We start from the raw sequence: 20694 nt of genomic DNA, 5'->3' as shown, positions 1-20694 counted from the left end.
GACCAGATCAATATCCCAGAAGTTTCATTGACTTGATGCTATACTCTGATTTAAAAGTCTTCCTTTAATTTTTTGAGCAGTATATATATAGATTGTTTGTCGTGAAATGCTTCATTTGGGAGTATCATTTTTTTCTGGCTTTTGATTTTTTGGCTTCCTTTTGCCATTTTTTTATTCATAAAATATTGTAATAAAGATTCTTTATGAATTTTTTTCTCAACCAAATGGTTTGATGGTTTTCTTTTCTTGTTAGATACATTTTCTAGTTTTTATGTGGACAAGCCACATATATTGTGTTAGTTAGCCAAGAAAAGTGGCATAGTTTTTGTTAATTTGTCATATATTTTGTGTTGTGTTTACTCCTTCTGTTTTCACTCCCTTGTATCATTTATGTTACTTTGTAAATACATTTTCTGGTACCTAAAACATCTGGACTGCCTTGGTGTTATTATAGGTATGTTTCTGACACAAGGCTTAATCCAATTCAGAATACTTCATGCTAGATCTCTTCTTGTGGCAACGGAATAAGGCATGAAACAGCCATGTGCATTGTGAGACACACTTATAACACACCCACTTACCAATTTAAAGCAGGCAATAGGCAAACATCATAGGGGAGCACAACCCCTGTCTGGGGGAGGAGAGAAAAACAAAGCAATCAGCCAAAAAGGACAGATATGGTTCAGGCTTTTAAGTAAGCGTAGTGTCACATGAGAAGCCGCAATTGAGAAGATGGTGATTTATTTATTTTTATGGTGGAGATTCCAGCCTTGACCCGACGCGTGCATTCACAAACAGAGACAAAAACAAAACAAACCAGTAATCAAAGTGCAAATAAAGAATGTAATGAAAACAAATGAAATAAGAAAAGAACGATACCACCCCTGTTCCCCTTACAGCGATTACACCTTAGATACAACAAAGCACAAACAAAACACACACAGTAAATCATGAAAAATTTCATGAAAAACAGCAACAGATGAAATGTAATGATGAAAATAGATACTCTAGAGATCCACAGGTTGAATGGGAATGTACAGATAGTCCTACCAGTAGTTCCTGAAATGGTGAAGACGAGTGGACGGGTTCAGGAGCACTCCTTTTTTTGCAGGATGGCCATGAATCCACTTACAGTCCTCATGTACACAGGCAGACAATCCAGAAGAACGAAGCAATCCAGGACAAAATGAATAAGTACAGGTAACCCAACAGAAGGCAGACAGACAGGAACTTGAAACACAAATTACAAAAACTTTTTTTTTGCTTTTGGTCACCGGCCCCCTTTTTAAAAGCCGTGCTGACATCCTTTGACCTCAACAGCCCCAGCACCCTCAGCAGAAGACCAATCAAAGCCACTGCTGGGACTGCTGGGAGTTGCAGTTTCAAATTCAATTGGCTAATTTCACCACCCCAAGTCCCGGTTTTCTCTACAGCTGCTTCCTGTTCTCTCTACAGTATAGTATTGCCACGAAAAAAGCCATAAAAATTGCGAAGGATGTTTGCGGTTTCCGCTAACAATTATTAGTTAGGTTCTAAGGAAAAATCTGCAAATGACTGAGGCCGCGAACTCTGAACCGTAACTTCACGGGGGTCTACTGTATAGCTTGATGTTGTTTTTGAAGTGAATGAATTACTGATTCAAAGATTAAAATCATTTTGGTAAACTGAACGAAATGGATTGAATCACTAAAAAGAATCATTTTCACATCACTAATGTTCAAGCTTGTGTTTTTTCTCCGGTCGCGTTATACATGGATTACTTCAGAACATGCTTAACACATATGGTTTTACTTTCACGAAAATAAGCTATTTTAAGTTGCATTTTGTGCAGATTGAGCAATGCCTCCTTTTTCTTCTGAAATTCTTACGAGATATTCATGTGTATACAATGATGTGGCGAGGCATATTTCACAATTGGTACAATAACACAGAAAGTCACTGCAACCTTCCAGGACCCAACTTGTGGACCCCTGGAACAGACATTTACATGAAAACATGGTATGGAATCAAAATGTTTAAAGATGTATGTAGCAAAAAACTAAATGTTTAGTTACAGTAAGGGTGAAGAAAGTGTAGAAGAGTTAGGTTCATGACTGTGTTGTAGCGGTCAAGTGCCGCTAAGATTCACACCATCGATGAGGCGGTGATTTATTTATTTTACTGGAGGACTACCAGGGACAACCCCAGCCTTGGAACGACACACACACACACTGCAGAGACAAAAAAAGAACACGCTGGGAGTTTAAACGATAAAAAGTATATTATTAAATTATATAAATGAAAACAATAATACCACCCCTGATCCCTTCGGCAATTTTACATTTAACATATAAACAATAAACACACAGCAAAGTCCATGGAAACCCAAACCGGATGAAATGATAAGTGGTGCAGTTAAGTCCAGCGATCTGTATGATGAAAGGGAATGGAAAACACAGTCCTACCGGTAGTTGCTGTAAGTATGACGACAGATGGATGTTTCAGGAGCGCTCCTTCTTCTGGGAAAGCCAATGAATCCACACACAGTCCTCAGTAGACAGTAGACAGGTAGACAGACGATCCAGACCCCAACAAACAATTCAATCCAGGACACAATGATGATAAATGCTAAATGGCAGAATTAACGGCAAGCAGTCCAGCAGATATACATAACGCACGAAACAAACAAAACAAAACACAATTTTTTTTTTCTCTTTGACATCTGCCCTCCTTTTAAACCCCTCTGGCCACCTTTGACCCCAACAGCCCCTGCAAGGGCTGCTGGGAGATGCAGTTCTAACTATTAGTAGCATTGCTACAGTGTATCATGTCCAAATAAAAATGCAATGTTTCGTTGATGAACTTTCATTACTTTCTTCCAAAATTTGTTGCAATGTGACTAAAAAGAGAAGTCCTCTCCCCTTCAATTTTATCATCCCGGGGTGGAATGGCTCCCTGGATTTTTGCAATGTCCTTCTGGAATGTTTTGTGTGTGATGTGCTTCTGGTTACTCCTTGACAAACCACCCTGACTTGTCTAACCTCCATTTAAGGGGCTCCCCCGTGCTACCAACACAATGTGCACAAGGAGAAAGAGCAAACTGCAATAATAAAGATATAGATTACTTACAATTTCATCAGTTGTGTGTTGAAGAGAATGGTGGAAGTGAAGTATTGTACTGTGATAAAGATGTTGCAGTAAAAATGGACCAGTGAAAGAAATAACTGGACTATGGACATGTTGGGTCATCTTGCTGATCATTTTAGTTATACCGATTCATTTTTAGATGGGATTGATAGCCCATATACAGGGTGAGTCAAAATTATGTTAACATTTGAATGGCGGAAACAATTTATTCACAAAACATACCTCATATGTACAAGATAATTTACATGAATGTCTCAACCTGTTCGCCATCATGTTCAACACACAAAATGCCAGAGCAACAGTACCATTTAAAGCAGGAACACACATTTTGTGGGGAATAGATGATACCACAGTCCATATTCTGTACTTCAGGTCATTGATATCACAAACTTTCCTGCTATACACATGCTCCTTCACCATACGTCATAACCAGAAATCACAGGGTGTCATATGAGTAGAGTGTGGAGGCCGTGGTAATGGTCCACCACGACCTATCCATCAACCTGGAAAGGTGTGGTCAAGATAAAAATAATCCATTAGTGTTAACATAATTTTGACTCACCTGTATTGTTTGGTTGTAGAATCCTGATTCCAAATCTTTGCTTGGGCACACTTTGAGTGAAGTTTACACTTTCGCCTAGCATCCACATAGGTTTTCTCCAGACAATTTGGTTTCCTCCCACATCACAAATGTGCACAATAGGTGAACTTAACTCTAAATGGATGCTAAATAAGTAAGAGTGTTACCCAGTAATAGACTAGTACCCTGTCTAGACCTCCTGCATTGTTCCCAATACTGTAAAGATATGCATTGTAAATTAGTGGATTTAAAAATACTTAAATTATTACTATTTGATTTTACTTTTAATAAATAAAATGACATTGATGATGAACCATTAACTTTTACTGTGAGTGTTAAATTTAGTCATAAATGTTTTAGCTAACTAAAAATTTGTCTTCATGGGAACTACTTACAGAAGTTTGGATGTAACTTGATTTGACTGCTTAACTTTTTTTTTATCAAACCGTCAGCAAGACAGAATATTTTATAATGTTCTAGTATTTTATAAAGAGTCTGGTCTATACCCCATTACTTGCATTTTGGGTTTTGTTATAGTCCTTTTGTCTGGAAATGATTGTACAATGATTGTACAATATCAGTACTGAAATTCCTAGATAACATTATGACAGCTTTATTCCCACAGAAACCTTTTGCAGCAGTATTTATTGATCTGTCTTATGCTTTCAATGCTTGGTTTCAATTGATGCAGTGTGGCTCATCAATTATCTTCTGAACCACAGCCAGAGGGTTAAATCTGATAACTATGTTTCATCTTCCTTGGAAGTTACAAATGATTTGCCAAAAGGCTTGGTTTTTCTTGCCCTTTTTTGTAACTTGTATTAATAATGTTATTTGAGCGACAGGGAACTTTGGTATGCATCTCCCCGTAGAAGATAGCACTTCATGTTTTGCAGTTCCATCAGTTTTGATTATTACAGCCAATTTGACTAGATGAATTTAGGAGTTAACAGCCATATTGAGCACTGTGCTGTAGAAAATATAGAACAATTCATGTTTTGTGTGTGTTGCATCAAAATTGTTATTATGCATGCTTGTTAATGTGTCTGCTTTTGCACACAATGATTTATGATTCATACAGCTTTGTAATATTCTGCAGCATGATTTGTTTCTATTGTAGGACAAAGTGGGCATTACCCATTCTTCTAGACTTTAGTGGCACACCAGGCCTGTTAAGAAAACAGATTTAAGAAGGAAGCATCCAGCTGCACCTTCCCCAAACTTGCATTTCAAACTAAGTGACTGAACTCCAGTATGTACCAGGATCTGCCTCAACTTCATCTTATAACAAAGATATAAATCAGAGATATTGCATATCTGAAGAGGCCCCTCTGCAGACCTTTTGAGCCAGAAGGTGCAAAATGAAATCAAGCAAGAACAAAGACCTATAATTCAAGTAATGACAACTCTGATGGAAAGATGAACTCACCTTTGTGGACACATTGATTTTGTATCTGGAAGTGACTTTTCTCAGGAGGTTATATTCCCATAACCAACTAGTAACACACATCTCTCTATTATATTCTTTGCACACTCTTACTGAACTCCCGGGGAAATGCAAGGCTCTCTCTCTGTTTCTTTCAAGTGGTTCTCTCAAGAGAACTCTCACAGGAGCTCTGCTGTCACTCTCCAAAATACCTGAAAACCTGCTGTCTGAACCTAAAAAGCTTTGAGCCACTCTTCCTTGGAGAGAAGAATCCAACAAACTCTTCTCTTTGTGAGCCTGACAGCTGAGATTCAACCCTAACCTAAATAGTGAGTCAGTATGAAGGCTGAGATGTATTGTAGCCATCACTCCAAGAAAGGAACTTCACCATCTAAAGTCTTGTGCCTGAAAGAGTAATGCTTTTTCCTTTGAATTTGCAGATGAAACAGCAAAGGCCCTAAATGAGGAAAACACTCCACACCACAAACAAAGGATCTTGCAGCAAAAAGAAAGAGTGCATTCCACTACAAGAAGAATTCTCCACTTCAACCCAGAGCAGCAACAAAGCAAAAGCTCCACACAACATCGGACATCACCTTTAAAGACTTGTGTGTACATGCACGTGCAGGTAAAGAAAGATGAAAGCAACTAATATATTTATACAATACCTTAATAAAATATTTAGATTCTCACATTTTAATATCTCAGATTCTATTAAACATAAATTGGAGACCTTTCAACAGTTAAAGTACCAAAAAGGAAAAAAACTAAATTTTATGATTTAAAAGTAGTCATAACATTTGTGAAGACTAATTTTGTTGAGGTGCTTTTCTACAGAGAGGCATAGACCTGGGGAAGGGTACAAGACCGTCTCAAAGGCACTGAATATACCTTGGAGCTCAGTCCTTCATACAGAAGTGGAAAAATATGTAACCTAGGTTAGGCCACCCCCTTTAAACTCAATACCAATTGTCACTCTAACTGAGCTGTACAAATCAGTAACCGTGATAAAGGACGATGCTCATAGCTCATAAATCTCCTATTACACATAAATTGACCATTATGGAATACTGGGAAGGAAGAAGCAATGGCTGAAAAAGAAATCATAAAAACTACGGGGCTCCACACCTAACCCTTAGAGGCAGGCGCAAGGTGCCCACTATCTCGTGGCTCAACCACTCGAAGGGCGTAGGGGTGCCCTTCTATTAGAGAAAGTGATTGTATTTAAGAAGGTGGTATATAGAAGACTATGAGGGGCACGGGTGGAAGATGGTTTGGTCCTTAGCTATTACAGATAGAAAATCTCTTACTTGAGTATTTCACTACAACTGCCTGTTTTAATTAACAATGAATAATAAAACTTAGGAAAAAGTAACAGTAAAAAAGTAAAACATAAAAAAAGTAAATGAAAACTTAAATTACATTAACACTTTGTCAAAACCAATATTATGAATTACTTTATCCTCTAACTTACATTCTATAGATGTTGCTTTTTTGCATTTCTGTTCGCATATTGTTTGATATATTTTTCTCTTTCTTGTTTATTGGATGATTCTCTTAGTTCTTGATTTTTTCTATATGCAGCTCTTTTTTGTTCATTTTCTTTTTTTCACCGTTCATTATCAGCTCTTCTCGTTTTTTTCTATTGCAATATAATATTTGAGGTTCTTGAATAGATAATTTGCTTTTCTGCCTTGTCATTATAACCGACTGCGTTGAAGGGCAGCACTGAGAGTGTCGTGGGGTGGTAAGGAGAGAGGATTTGCACAGTAGGAGTAATAGTTGAGCGAGCGATGCGGAGGGAAGTGGTCAAGGCTGAATAACGCAGATACGACAGAAAACATTTTTAATATATGAGAGAAAAAGTCCTTGTCTGTAAATAATATGGAAAACATCACTTGAATAATTCTGCAAAGATGAAGAAAGTCTTATGGTCTGATGAGACTGAAGTGAAGCTTTTTGGCCTGAACACTAAGCAGGATGTATGGTATAAGTCTAACACTGCACATCAGTGAAGTAAAACCATCCCCGTTGTAAAATATGATCGTAGCAACATCATGTCATGAGCATGGCTTTCAACAGCAGAAACACATATCTGATCAGGATCAATGGAAAGATGAATTCTATAATAATAAGGACAGTTCCAGGAGGAAAACCTGGTCTCCTGTACCAGAAAGTTTAAAGTGTGTAGCAAGCTTGTCTTTCAACAAGACAATGACTGAAAACAAACTGCCATAGCAACAATGGATAGTTTATAATGAAGAGAATCAATGACTTTGAATGGCCCAGTCAAAGTCCTGGCCTTAGCCTTATGGAACATCCATGGCAATACCTAAAAAGTCCTGTCTACTACCAATAAAAACGGCATAGGCAAATCTTACTTCATCATACTGTGCAATGTTTAAATGTCTTTTTCAAAAAAGACTACTTACTACAATAGCTGTTAGAGTTGGTACAACCAAGAACAGAAAGGTGGGAGAATACTTATAAATTGTAGACATTGTATTTTTGGAATGAAATTTTTTGAATGGTTTATAACTTTCTTTAATTTTTGTAAGAGTAACTTATAAATAAAAATTCCTAATCAAACTGATCAAAATCCCAGGTCGTGACAATCATTTATGTGAAAAAAGGATTAAGGGCAAATGCATAATGAATATAATTTATATGTGTAAATATATACTCAATATAAAAAATGTTACATATTTTTATTTGTGTGTGTGTGTGTGTGTGTGTGCGTCTTTGTTGGCACTGCTGGCCCTGAGCAGGCATGAAAGTAAGTATTCCATTTTAATATATACACATGACAAAAAACTTGAACTCATATCTTGAACTTAAAGTTGAGCTTCTTTGTTTAACCAAGAGAGATGCCCACATATTGCAAAAAGTAGTTTAGTATAACGTGAGTCATCTTTTACTTGAACATTAATCGATTTGGCAGTTTTAGCTAAAATTATGTCTATCAAAAGAGAGAATTACTGTACAGTTCCAATTTATGTTTTACCTTTTGTAGAGATGAGGATCAGGTTGTTCCAATTCATTTATTGATGAGTGAAACTCAGCTGAAGTAGTAACAAATTTGAAAAATATGGTTTTTGTAATGTAATTATGTTAAGTGTGTGACAAATTCATTTGAAACTTTTGGAAGAACATTACAAATATTTGGTGTGGCTCCTATTTTTTTGTGCCATGTATAAATTAAATGATTTTCCAATTCAATCACAAGAAACACACAACTTAAGAAATACTTTTTGTGATTCCAATACCAGATGGTGCTGGCCACATATAATAGTTGGCAAAACGTTTTCTTTAAAGAATCAGAAAAAATATTTCTCAAGTACCTTCCATTGTCAATTGTTATTTAATTAATTAATTAAAGGCCTATCAAGTTATACCATTTATAACTAGTAGTTTTTGTGAATACAGTAATTATATTTCCACTAAACCAGTTAAATGCCACAGTTGGCACCTATATATTGATGCAATCGTTTAACTTGTCCCAGGATGATAATTTAATCTTCATAAATCCTATGTACCAATAACACATTAAGTGTGTTAAGGTTTTTTTAAAGTAAATTGTTAATTAATGAAAACCATCTTTAAAAGGCATTGTAGCTGACAATGCTACTAATGTACTATGCATATCATATTCCTAATTTGTTGAGCCTATCACCATGAAACATCACTTAAATTAATCTGCCGATCACAGTCTAGATACTGTGTAGGTGGTGTTTGTAAGTTTGCTTACGCAAAAATCAACTATAGGTCTATGCAATGTTGCTAAATACTGTATATGACTTTTTATTGGCTGTTGAATTTATTACAGTACCTATGTTTTACCAATAGCTTGAGAAAAAATATGTGAAAGTGTCCTTGAATAGTACAATGTCTGAAAATTGTGTTTTAAACGGAAATACTAAAGCACCACACATGTTTTGACATGATTCTTCCTTCTTTTCCATTGAGTGTATCATTATACACTTAATTTAATTGATCTCTAGTGAATACAAGATATTAAAAGTAACAGGCCTCATTATAGACCTCTAAGAAAAATAATGAAATAAATTATTTAATAGATTAAAGAAGAAATTTCTTCAGTTTCTTGATTATAGTAGCATCAGCACTCACAAAGAAATTCAAATACTTTGATTTAGTTATGTACCTATTTCCTTACCTATGCATTTTTATCACTTATTTCTTTAGAAGGTTTTTTAGTCTTAATTTTCACACATTTCCTTTAGATTTACAATGTGTTCAAGGATACAGAAATGACTTTTAGCCTGAAAAAATGACGGTATCTTCAGTGGTGCAAGGGCCATTCTTAATGGAGGTATGTCCTAAGTAGGGCAATAAGTTAACTGTAAAATTATAAAAGTTACCGCAATACACATGTCTGAATGCTTACACAGTATAAGTCTTACATCTCACTTTTTTACTTTATTTAGGATATCCACTGAAAAAATCGCTAATGTGTTCATTACAACATTTTTTCTTGAGAACATTAGAAATAAACACAATTTGGTGCAAGATATGAAAATACCATATGTAATCCAGCAATATTAGAACATTTGAACAATTTAAATGAGAACACACTATTCAGCCCAACAAAGCTCACCAGTCCTGTTCTCTTAATTCTTCCAAAATAACATAAAGGCTAGTTTTGAAAATTCCCAAAGTCCTATTGTCTACCACACTACTTGTTAACTTATTCCTTGTGTCTATGGTTCACTGTGTAAAGAAAAACATCCTATTATTTATGTGACATTTACCCTTAACAAGATTCCGGCTGTGTCCCTGTGTTCTTGATGATCTCAAATAACAGGTTCAACCACTGTACTAACTCCCTTCATAATTTTAAACACTTCTAACTTGTCTCCTCTCAGCTTAGCTCTTTTAATCTTTTTTCATAATTCATCCGTTGTAGCCTTGGAATCAGCTTCTCTGGACTTATTCCAGTTTTGCTATGTCGCTTTTGTAGCCTGGAGACCAAAACTGCACACAGTGCTCCACATGAGGCCTCACCAGTGTGTTATAAAGCTTGAGCATAACCTCTTGGACTTGTACTGTACACACAATGCTATATAAACCAAAATTCTGTTAGCCTTGTTAATGGCTTCTAAGCACTGTCTGACATTTGATTGTGTCAAATCCACATATGACTCCTAAATTCTTCACATAAGGCGATTTTCAGACCTCCCATTGTGCATTCAAACCTAGCATTTTTACCTCCTATGTGTAATGCTTTACATTTATTTTCATTACATTTCATCTGCCACATATCTGCCCAAGCCTGTATGCTGTCCAAGTCCCTTTGTAATGATTTGACGTATTCTAGATTATTTGCCAATCCACCTAACCTGGTATCATCTCCAAATTTAACTAGCATGTTACTCATATTCCCTATTTAAATCACTTATATATATTAAAAACGCCGGTTGCCGTTTTCCTGTGGAACCCCACTCTTATCAGTCAATTCTGATTCCTCACACCATAATCTTCTGCTTCCTGTGTCTGAACCAATTTTGTACCCATTTACAGAGAACACCCTGAACTCCCTTTTCTTTTAGTCTGATGTTCAACCTCTCATGTGGCACCTTATTAAAGGCTTTGTGAAATTCAAGGTAAATAATATCATAATCTCCACTTTGATCATATCCTTTTGTTGTTTCCTCATAGAATTCCAGCATATTGGTAAAAATGATCCCCCTCTTCTGAACCTATGCTGACTATTCAGTAAAACCCCTGTTCATGCCATTTGTTGCTCAGTCTTTCCCTTAGTAATTCCTCCTTCCATTAATTTACCTGTGGTGCACATTAAGCTTGCTGGCCTATAGTTGTTTGGATCTGCCAGATCACACTTTTTATAGAATTGGATAATATTTGACATTTTCCAGTGCTTCAGTATTTCAGTGTGCAATGACTTCCTAAAAATATGTGTCAAGGGTTTATTTATGTACTTGCTAAACTCTTTAAGAACTCAAGGGAAAATATTATCTGGTCCTGCTGATGGAACAGTTCTTATGGATGACCCTGCAGTTGTGACCCGCTGGGCTGGCTACTTTGAGCAGCTATTTAATCTGATCCACCGGCTAGGATGTTGGATATCACTGGATCCACGGTTCTTCAGGTTGATCCTTCAATTAGCTGTGAACCACCCAATCATACTGAGATTGCACAGTTGGTGAAGCAGCTGAGGGTAGGGGAGGCTGCAGGGATCTGTCATGTGTTCTTGTCCCTATTCTGTTCAATGCTTGAATGAACTGGGTGTTGGGCAAGGTCATGAGGTCCAGAGGCTGTGAGGCATCTGTTGATGAAGAAAGATTCACTGATCTTGACATTGCCGATGATGCTTTGATCTTCGCACAGTCAATGAAGGCTCGGATCGGGGCTCTTGAGAGACTGAGTGAGGAGTCTGAGTGTCTGGGCTTGCGAGTGTCCGGGATAAAAACCAAGATCCAGGCCTTTAATGACCTGTGTGTCTGTCTGTGGAGAGAGTGACAACCTTGTCGAGAGGCTTGCTTATTTATGTCTCTGGTGACTCCTTCTGTGAATGTTTTGAACAGAGTATGCAGACAAGGAGCTCTAAGAAAAGTACATCAAAACTGTTTTTTTTTTGTTTAGTTTGTTGCAATTGCAGCCTTATTTGCCATTTTTCTTGATTAAATGGGGTTACCACTGGCTTGGCCTCTCAAACTGCCCACCTATGTCCAACAATTCTCTCACAATACATAGTGTTTGTGCCACATATATGTGTGAGTATGGATGCCCTCTTCACTTTGTAACCATGTTAGGTTTACTGTATGCATAATAAACTATTGAGTGACAGTTTTATGTGTGGGGTATTCACATTGGGTCCATTTTTTTTCCCAAGATGCACTCTGGATTTCATCACAAAAACATTCTTGTTGGGTTAATAGTAGACTCTGATTTCAGCCCAGTGTAACTGAATCTGAGTGCTTAATTAAATGTGCCCTGGGATGAACTGGTGCCACATTCAAGGTTGGTTGATGTTGCCAGGTTAGCTGCTGGCCTCCGTGACTCTCAACTGAATTAACAGGGGTTGATGATTAATAATAAAGTACCTATCTTTTATAAGTTTGTGATCAATTTTAATAAAGCTGGTTCGTATTGCCATTGCTATGCTCTGACACCCTTTTTTTCTGCCAACAGCAACTGAGGTGTAAACTCATTCAGACACATACACATGTTAAGTTGTCAACTGTCTTAATGCTTTTGTTCTAATGTGCTTCATTCAATATATTTTTACTAGAGCCTAGAGGCTTATGTTTAATTTATCCATGGACATGTTTGCATTTTACCTGCTTTTGGATTTTTTTTGTATACTTTACTAATAAGTGATGTTTTTCCTTGGTGTCATATTAATGTTTTGTTAAACAACCTACTGTTATTTCTTTTCTACCCAGCAAGCATGTGCAGTAACAGATTTGCAAGTCACAGTGCCTGTGGAGCCTGTACAGCCCATTCCCCAGTCTTTGCTCATTTTATTTCCTTTTTATTTCTTCTAGTTCTGCTTATTCTTATTTTTGCACAAAATAAAACTACAAGATGCAAGTGCTTGATTCTGCAGGATAGATTTACAAGTTTCACTGCACTTGCAGGGTGTGTTTAATCATCTTGTTTAATAGCTACACATATATTCCTCATTTATAACATTCTCTAAAAGGGAGCAAAGGCTTCACTGGCAATATCCACTGGAATGTAAACCATAAAGGATTACTTGATTACATGTTCAGAAGCTTAGTTGGAAACGTAACCTCAGTGTTAAAAGAAATAGCGATTTAACTGAGTCTTACATGAATATGTTAGGTGCTGCAGCCATATAATTACCCTAAACGTAAACCCAAAGTGCCCAGTGCTCAAGAAGAAACTGTGTATTGTCTTTCAGGAGCTGGAATGAGACCTGTTATGAATTCAACTGAAAACTACAGTGACAGCTGAAAACTATAGTGGTTTAAAGACATCTGTATAAAACTGAAAAATAAAAATGATTTAGAGATGAACACTGGGGCAAAATTTCATTGAAAACATACAGGAAAACAGCTAATGCATACAAAAAGTGTTTAGTGGTGTCTATCTTTTCTAAAGAATGAACAATTAAGTACTTGCCAATTAAGAGTGCCAATTGTTTGGTGCAAGTGTTCTCTTTCAAATTTCTTTTTTACACAAAAATGCTAATCTCTACAGTGTGTTCATTTATCTATTTATGTTTTAATTGAGAGTAATAAACATGAGAAAGGCATAATTTTTCGCATTCTTTTTGAAAGATACTTATGTATATCACTCTAGAGCCAATAAATATGGCTACAGTATGAATCATCAAGTTTAATAAACACAGTCTAAAACTATTTATTATTTTCACCTTGCCTGTCAGTCAGTTGTTTTTGTTTTATTAACTAGTCTTTGGTTTCTAAACAAACAGAAAGTTTCACATGCTTTTAGAAATCAATGCCATTGTGGGTTTGGCCTCTTATTATATATGACATCACTAGCTATTTTCTGTGCTAATTACATTTTGTGAAATGTGCCCTGTTAACTTTCTTACCCTTCTAGGCACTGTGATGATCGATTGAGTTTTGTACTAATGTTGAATGGTTCAGAATTATATTTCTTATGATAAAAAGTAAATAGTAATTTTTTTTTTGTGTAAATATAGCTAATGATTTACTGTTTGCATTATAATAAAAAGCTGCCATATGAAAATTCAAATCTCTTGTGGCAGACAGCTGGGCATCCTGCTCAGCTGGGACGCCTGGAAGGACCGGGAGAGGGACAATACCACCCCTGGACCACGAGAGGGCGGCCACACTGGTCAGCTTTGGGGTCCATGGCCACCAGCAGGGGCACCCGGAAGATTGTGGAGCCCTGGATTGCAGCACTTCTGCCACACTCGGAAGAAATTCCAGACATATCCAGAGTGCTTCCAGGTGCTCATGCAGCACTTCCGCCACACCAGGAAGTGCTGCCGGAAGATCATCATGAAGCACCTGGAGCACATCCAGGTCATTATAAAAGAGGACTCCTCACTCCATTAGTCGAGCTGGATCTGGGAGGAAGAGGACAGAGCTTGTGTGTGGAGGAGTAGAGGCAACAGGAGAGTTGGAAGGAAAGAAGGGACTGAGTAATTTGTGCTGTTAAGCAAGAATATAATTAAACATACGTGTTTTTGGACAATTGGTGTCTGTCTGTCTGTGTACAGGGGCTGAAATTCCACAATGGCATCCCAAATGGGACTTAATGCCGATTAAAAAGTGGGGGCCCGTTTCAAATAATTTTGTGGAAACAGCCCTGCACACCAGATGCACGGGTCAGCAGAATGGCGAAAGAGAGCACCCAGAGGAAGTACACCAACAAGTATGCCTCGCTCCTAATGGCAGCTGGCCCAGCAGAGAATACCTGGCTGTCCCCTATGCTTGTTTTCTAGAAGGGGACTGCATGGATCCCTGTCTATTGTTGAAGCATACCGACCGGTGGAGCAGCGGCGAGACATCGGCGGGTGAGGAAAAGTGATCACCACATGCCAAAGGAGATAGACCAAGCAAAGAGCGCCTCGTCGGGCCCAAGTGAAGGGTGGAGTATGACGTCGGGGACGAGATGTCCCTGCCTGAAGCAGACGAGGGATTGGACGGATTGTGTTGTGTTCCCGGCAGTGATTGGTCAAGGGCAGGACCAACGAACATCCGTCCCGAGCTGGGAGACAACCTGACTGAGCCTATGCAGAGGCTCTGCGGCTCACAGCCAAAAGGTAAGGGCAACTGATTCGCGAGTCTGCCGTTGGCTGATATTATAAGTCTGATCATGGCTGCACGGTTGAAAAACTGGAGGAAAAGGTGGTCATGCTTCTGAAGGCTCTACAGGAGTGGATAGAGAGTAGCGGCGCTGGATTCTCCAGTTGGAGGGATACGGCAGTGCAGGTAAGCAACATCTGTACCGTACATAAAACAGGAGTGTTAAGCAAAGGAGCACCGGTATCACATAGTTCTGGTTGTCGAGTAGCCACACCTCCTACAGTGGTCACTGCAATGAGAGCTGATCGTGCGGTGGTGACAGAAATGGCAAGGGCACATACAGGAAGCTGGCTGGTGAGTGCCGGTTGTCAGAGCACCCCGCCCCAAGAGCTGATGACAGCTTCACATAGCTCTACATGGACACATACGGCATGGGGTCTCCTTTTTTCCCATAAGGAGACCAAAAATGTCAGGGCACCCCAGAAAAAGAGGAAAGCCTGGAAGAGGAAGACCGGGTCACCCGACAATGGGAAACGTTAGACTGTGTGCTCACTTTGAAGGGCCACTCTCTTCGGGACAGAGAGAAGCCCCGAACTTGGGTGAGGAGACAATGGGGCAGGCGTACCCATCCTGCTTTCATATCCCAAGGGCATGGGAAAAAAGGGGGGAACGCCAGTGTTATGAGTGCCACGGCGCCGGTCATGTATGGAGACGTTGTCCGTATGGTGTGACTGAAGACGACTGGAGGTGGCTTTGACACAATGTCTCCACACCTTTTTCCTGCTTTTATATTTAAGGACCAGACCGTGGACTGAAGTATGCCAATACCCTGCTGTGGAGGAAAACCAGGCCTCGTGGGACAGGCCGCTTCACCCTATGGGCCTCAGCTGAGGGAGGGGCAGTATGGCAGACGGCTGGGGATCCTGCTCAGCCAGGTCACCTGGAAGGACCGGGAGAGTGACAATACCCCCCGGACTACAAGAGGGCAGCTGCCCTTGTCTGCACTGGGGCAATTTGAGTTATTTTCACTTTATATAGTGCTACTTTTATGAAAGATTTCATACCATATTTAGTTATATACAAGTATAATGACAAATAAAGATTCCTATTGTCATTTTGCTTGGCTTTTCTCTATATTTCATTCACAAAAATTCAACAATTCATTGAATTTTTTAAAAGAAATATGCTATATGATATTATGCACTTTCCCAAAATAATTTGTTTGGTGTGTGTGGCAATGTGTTGTATCAGCACATGCTCCCACCCTCCCAAAATAATTCACATACATTTTCATTCAACAGAAATTATAAGCAAATAATGCTTTCAACTTCCTTATTTTAAATATAAACTAAATTATAATGTGTTTTCCAAAAATATCTGTGAACACTTAAGTACTGAAAAATGTCTCAGTGTAATGTATGATCACATATTGAGTTAAGTGAGACATTTGAAAAATGAAATTATTCTTATATTCATTTTATTTCTCCCACAACTGAAGATCTTTAGAATTTTAATAACAGACAGCTATTCAGCAGTTTGCCAGTTGTTTAATTTAATATTACTATTGTATGGTATTGTAACATTTTCTATTGTATTTTAATAATTTGTCCTTACTCCAGATTTAAACTTGACAGAAGTCTTACCTCATTAGGTATATTTTCCCCTAGAGCACTGTTGAAAGAACAATCGAGAAACATTTCACTGTACAGTGCTGTGGTGATTTTGACATAGTATCCTTATTGAGTTACTGATAATCTTTGTTTCTCGTTAATGCTTTTATTAATCTTTCAGACTTGCTGATATGTACATCTGTCCTTCAGTCTTCACCTTGTTAAATGTATGCATTCACATATTTAACTTATTAGTGTAAGTTCAGTATTTATCAGTCAGAGTTTCTTTGCCTTTCCTCTACATTTCAGCTCTCTACATCTCGCTGACCTAGTTGAATTCTGCACTTTCTTTGTATTAGCCTCCCTCTTGGACCAATTTAAAGTCTGTAAGAGCAAAGGAAAGCCACAAGAGTAATGAGTAAAATGCCTCACTGACCATGCCCCAGCTAGAATTTTATCCTGCATAATGCATAATAGCACACTAGACAGTGCCTAATTTTAATATGAAACTACTGTCTTACCGTTAGCGTGTTTCTATATCATCGCCACATAAATTACTCCAACAATGGCAGTGGTGTTCAGCAGTAGCACTAGAGCAGCAGATTACTAAATAGACTGCTCCTCAGAGGACTAAAATACTCTGGCAAAGATGCTGGTTAAAATAATTCTCAATCTCTTACAAGTTTTCTGATAAACTCAGATCTGAGCTGCTACAATTTTGCTTTGCTGCCTGTAGACATCCATGCTGGTAATCTGGTGTGCTTGGAAAATCACATATCTTTACAGCATGCATCTTTTCATAAGCTGTTTTTACAGAATTTCGAATGGTTACACTGTAGTGTTTTCCTCTACAAAGCCTAAAGCTAACACAAAATTCTGAAGAAGGACCATTACTTCTTTACATAGACAGTTGAGGGAGTCTGGAACAAACTACCAAGACATACAGCTTAAGCAGAAACCTTCACAACCTTTAAGAAGTATCTGGATGAGATACTGATATACCTTAACTATTAGCTAAACAAATATGCTTGATGGACTAAATGGTCTCCTCTCGTTTGTCAAATTTCTAATGTTCTTATCTCAGTGATTAACATGTATCCTTGCCCAAAGCAAATTCCTCATTTTGCTACCCTCTACAAAGGTATAGAGGAGCAAAGAATGTTAAATGATTACCTAGGCAAAGGGAATGTAATAAGAGGAAAGGGAGTGGAACTGTATGATTAATCACTCACCCACTAATAATCCATAATCTTTTATGATAAGCACTTGGGATGCCACTGTGAGAATAATCATTATCCCAATCACTTATTTTAGACACTTTGTTGTTCATGAAAAGACAGCAAATTCTGCAGCATCTGTATCCACGCTTGTCTCTTTAATGCTGTTACACGATGCACAAAGTGCACTAACCCTGCTGAAGTTAATAAAGTGAACGATTCACCTTGATACTAGATTGTGAGACTTTAAAACTGCTTGTGGGCTACTGGCATAGTGAGAGGTCAAATTGTGGTTTAAAGTGGATCTAAAGATAACAGTAGTTTGACTTGATCTACCAAAAGCATGGCCAGTAGTTCCTATTCCAGGTCTCACATGTGCATTTCTGAAAACCAAGTCAAAATGGATGCTCAGTACTGCAGAATCAAATATCACTGCCTAATATTTATAACACTAGAACACAATGTGTTGAGAAACTAATTTGTGTCTAATTAACATGTAGTGGGCCCAGTCCACTTCTTATGACACAGTCAACAGATGACCTACAGAATTGTATTACACCTCTTGAAGTTAAGCCAAAGTCTGACTGGCCTTCAACATCAACAACAGAAGTACATTTTATCACTGCAGAGTACAATATAATGGAAAACTGAAGAGTAGTTTGGCATGAGATAGCAGATGCCACACAAATCAGTTATGGGTAAGCTGAACCATTTCTTCATCGACAAATAAACTTGAGCATGGTCTGTGCACTAAGAATGCTGCCCCCTAAAATGAAGCTACATCCAATGTTCCAAGGAGAATCTTGAGGGAATTAATTTGTTCTGATATAAATATAAGATACCTTTCATAGCTGGGAATGAATCTTGAATACATAACAATAACCCAGAGTCCAAATAACCATCGAAAGAATGTAAGCAGGGTGATTCTTCAATCACAAAGAAATTTAAGATCCAAGGCACTACTGGTAAAATCTTGTGCTCAATTTTTATGCTGTTGAGTGTTTAGTACATATTGCTTACAGGCATTAAAAGGCCTACATACTTTAAACTGCTGACTGTATTTGATGTTTGTGGCAGTCAGTCAGAAAGAAGCAGTGAAAAAAGCTCTCAGTCATTCCCATTCTACTTCACTACAATGCTCTGCTCAATCTCTGCAGCTCACAAATTTTGCAACAATCCTTTTCCCTGGCTCCATACAAATACCACCTTTTCCCAAACTTAATAGCTTCCTCTGTGGAATTTAATATGTTATACGTATAAAGAACATGTCAATTAAGCTATAGAAGAACAGTTGCACAAAAAGGTTTGAGTGGCCCAATATAGCTATATAGGTGTATTAATGTGTAATATTTTGAAAGCTAAAACTTGTTTGGTGTTACTGGTGTTTTTCTTAATTGATCACACTCAAAACTTATCTCCTCTCGTACATCACGTAATAAAATCTCACCAATAATAAATATCTGTAGTGTTTGTTTCATATATTTCATGTTGACCAGAGCTATGCATTAAGCTTTTCTGTAATATTATTCTTTCTTTATTTCAAACCTTCACACTTTGTTCAACTATATGTAGAGTTGCACACTTTGATATTCAAGTACAGTACTTATCACTGGCTAGTTAAGTACCTTATTTCTTCTCTTTTTTTTACTATCAACACAGCATGCCAAATTTAAAAAAAGTAAGTGTTATGCTGTGCTGTCTTATTCAATTTGAGACCGAACTATCTAAAGCTTTGAAAAATACTGGTGCATACAGTTTAATTAATATATTATGAGCTGATTAACATTATGCACTGTTTTGTACAAACCTGCCACTCTGTTATAATTATAAAAAGTCATTCACATGGAGAAAACACAGTCATGCTTCATTAATATTTTCTTAATATATCTGGAGGCTTGCGGGTGATAGGTACAGCTTTAGTAAGAAAAGACTGAGAAAAAAGTTAATTAAAATAAGATCAGGAGAATTATCCAAAGACATGGATTGCATAATACTTTTCAATTTTCGCTTAACCCATGCATCATCTTGGATTTCTAGATTAAACAAAATTCTTTGTTGCCTCTATTTCATGTTCAAGAAATTTAAGTCATACACACCCAGTTCTCTATACTTGTTCAATTTAAAATCTCCTTATAATCAAAATAAATCTATTCCTTCTCCTAAATTTTGCAACAGTGATAATGTAATTAAAATACTTGGGAATCACTGTGGAAAAAGTTTAAAAATATCATTAAAAGAAATTCTAATAAATGAGTTGTTTTAACTGTGTTGCTGTTGTAGAATTTTTTTAACTATTGATGTTGTATATACTTTGTCTACCTGTCTTCAGTTAGATTATACTGGAAACATTTCTTGTGATTATATTGCTATTACAACTCATATGGATTTATGTGACAATATGGAAAACATTAATTTAATTTCATTAAGTGGTGTCAATAATTTAATATAGACAGTTGTCACACACGTGCGATTGGGAAACAACCGAAAGGCCTTAAGAATAGTACTACCATGCCAGACCAGTGGGGGGCAAGCTGCACTAACTCCGCCGTATGTTTCATCAGTCATGGAAGATCGCTTAAAAAGTTCCCTGTAGCGGCCCCACCAAATCCACCTTTCTCAATGAACCTGGGGAAGGACTGATCTTACAATGAATGCAGTATAGTACTGAATACTCCCAACCATAACTTAGGCCTAGTTATAGAAGAAAATGATCCTTCTCCAGATGGCTCCACACTGTGTAATTAGCCGACAGAGAGCGATGAGGCGAATGGAGCAGTCCCTGGGCCGTTGCAGGCAGAAACTTAATCTCCCAGTGCCTCAACAAGTCGGGAGCTAAACTTGCCCCTTGAGATCACACCGGACCCTCTCTCCAAAATACAGTTTCAATTTAGAGAAACTCTAGCTTCTTTCAAAAGGGAGAAGTGGAACGACGACTCCCTGAAATTTGCTAAAAATTTAGTCATGCTAGTCAATGGCCAACACACTCATC

The sequence above is a fragment of the Polypterus senegalus genome, chromosome 5, assembly GCF_016835505.1.
Source record: "Polypterus senegalus isolate Bchr_013 chromosome 5, ASM1683550v1, whole genome shotgun sequence".
Taxonomy (NCBI): domain Eukaryota; kingdom Metazoa; phylum Chordata; class Cladistia; order Polypteriformes; family Polypteridae; genus Polypterus; species Polypterus senegalus.
This window is presented reverse-complemented; position numbering follows the sequence as displayed.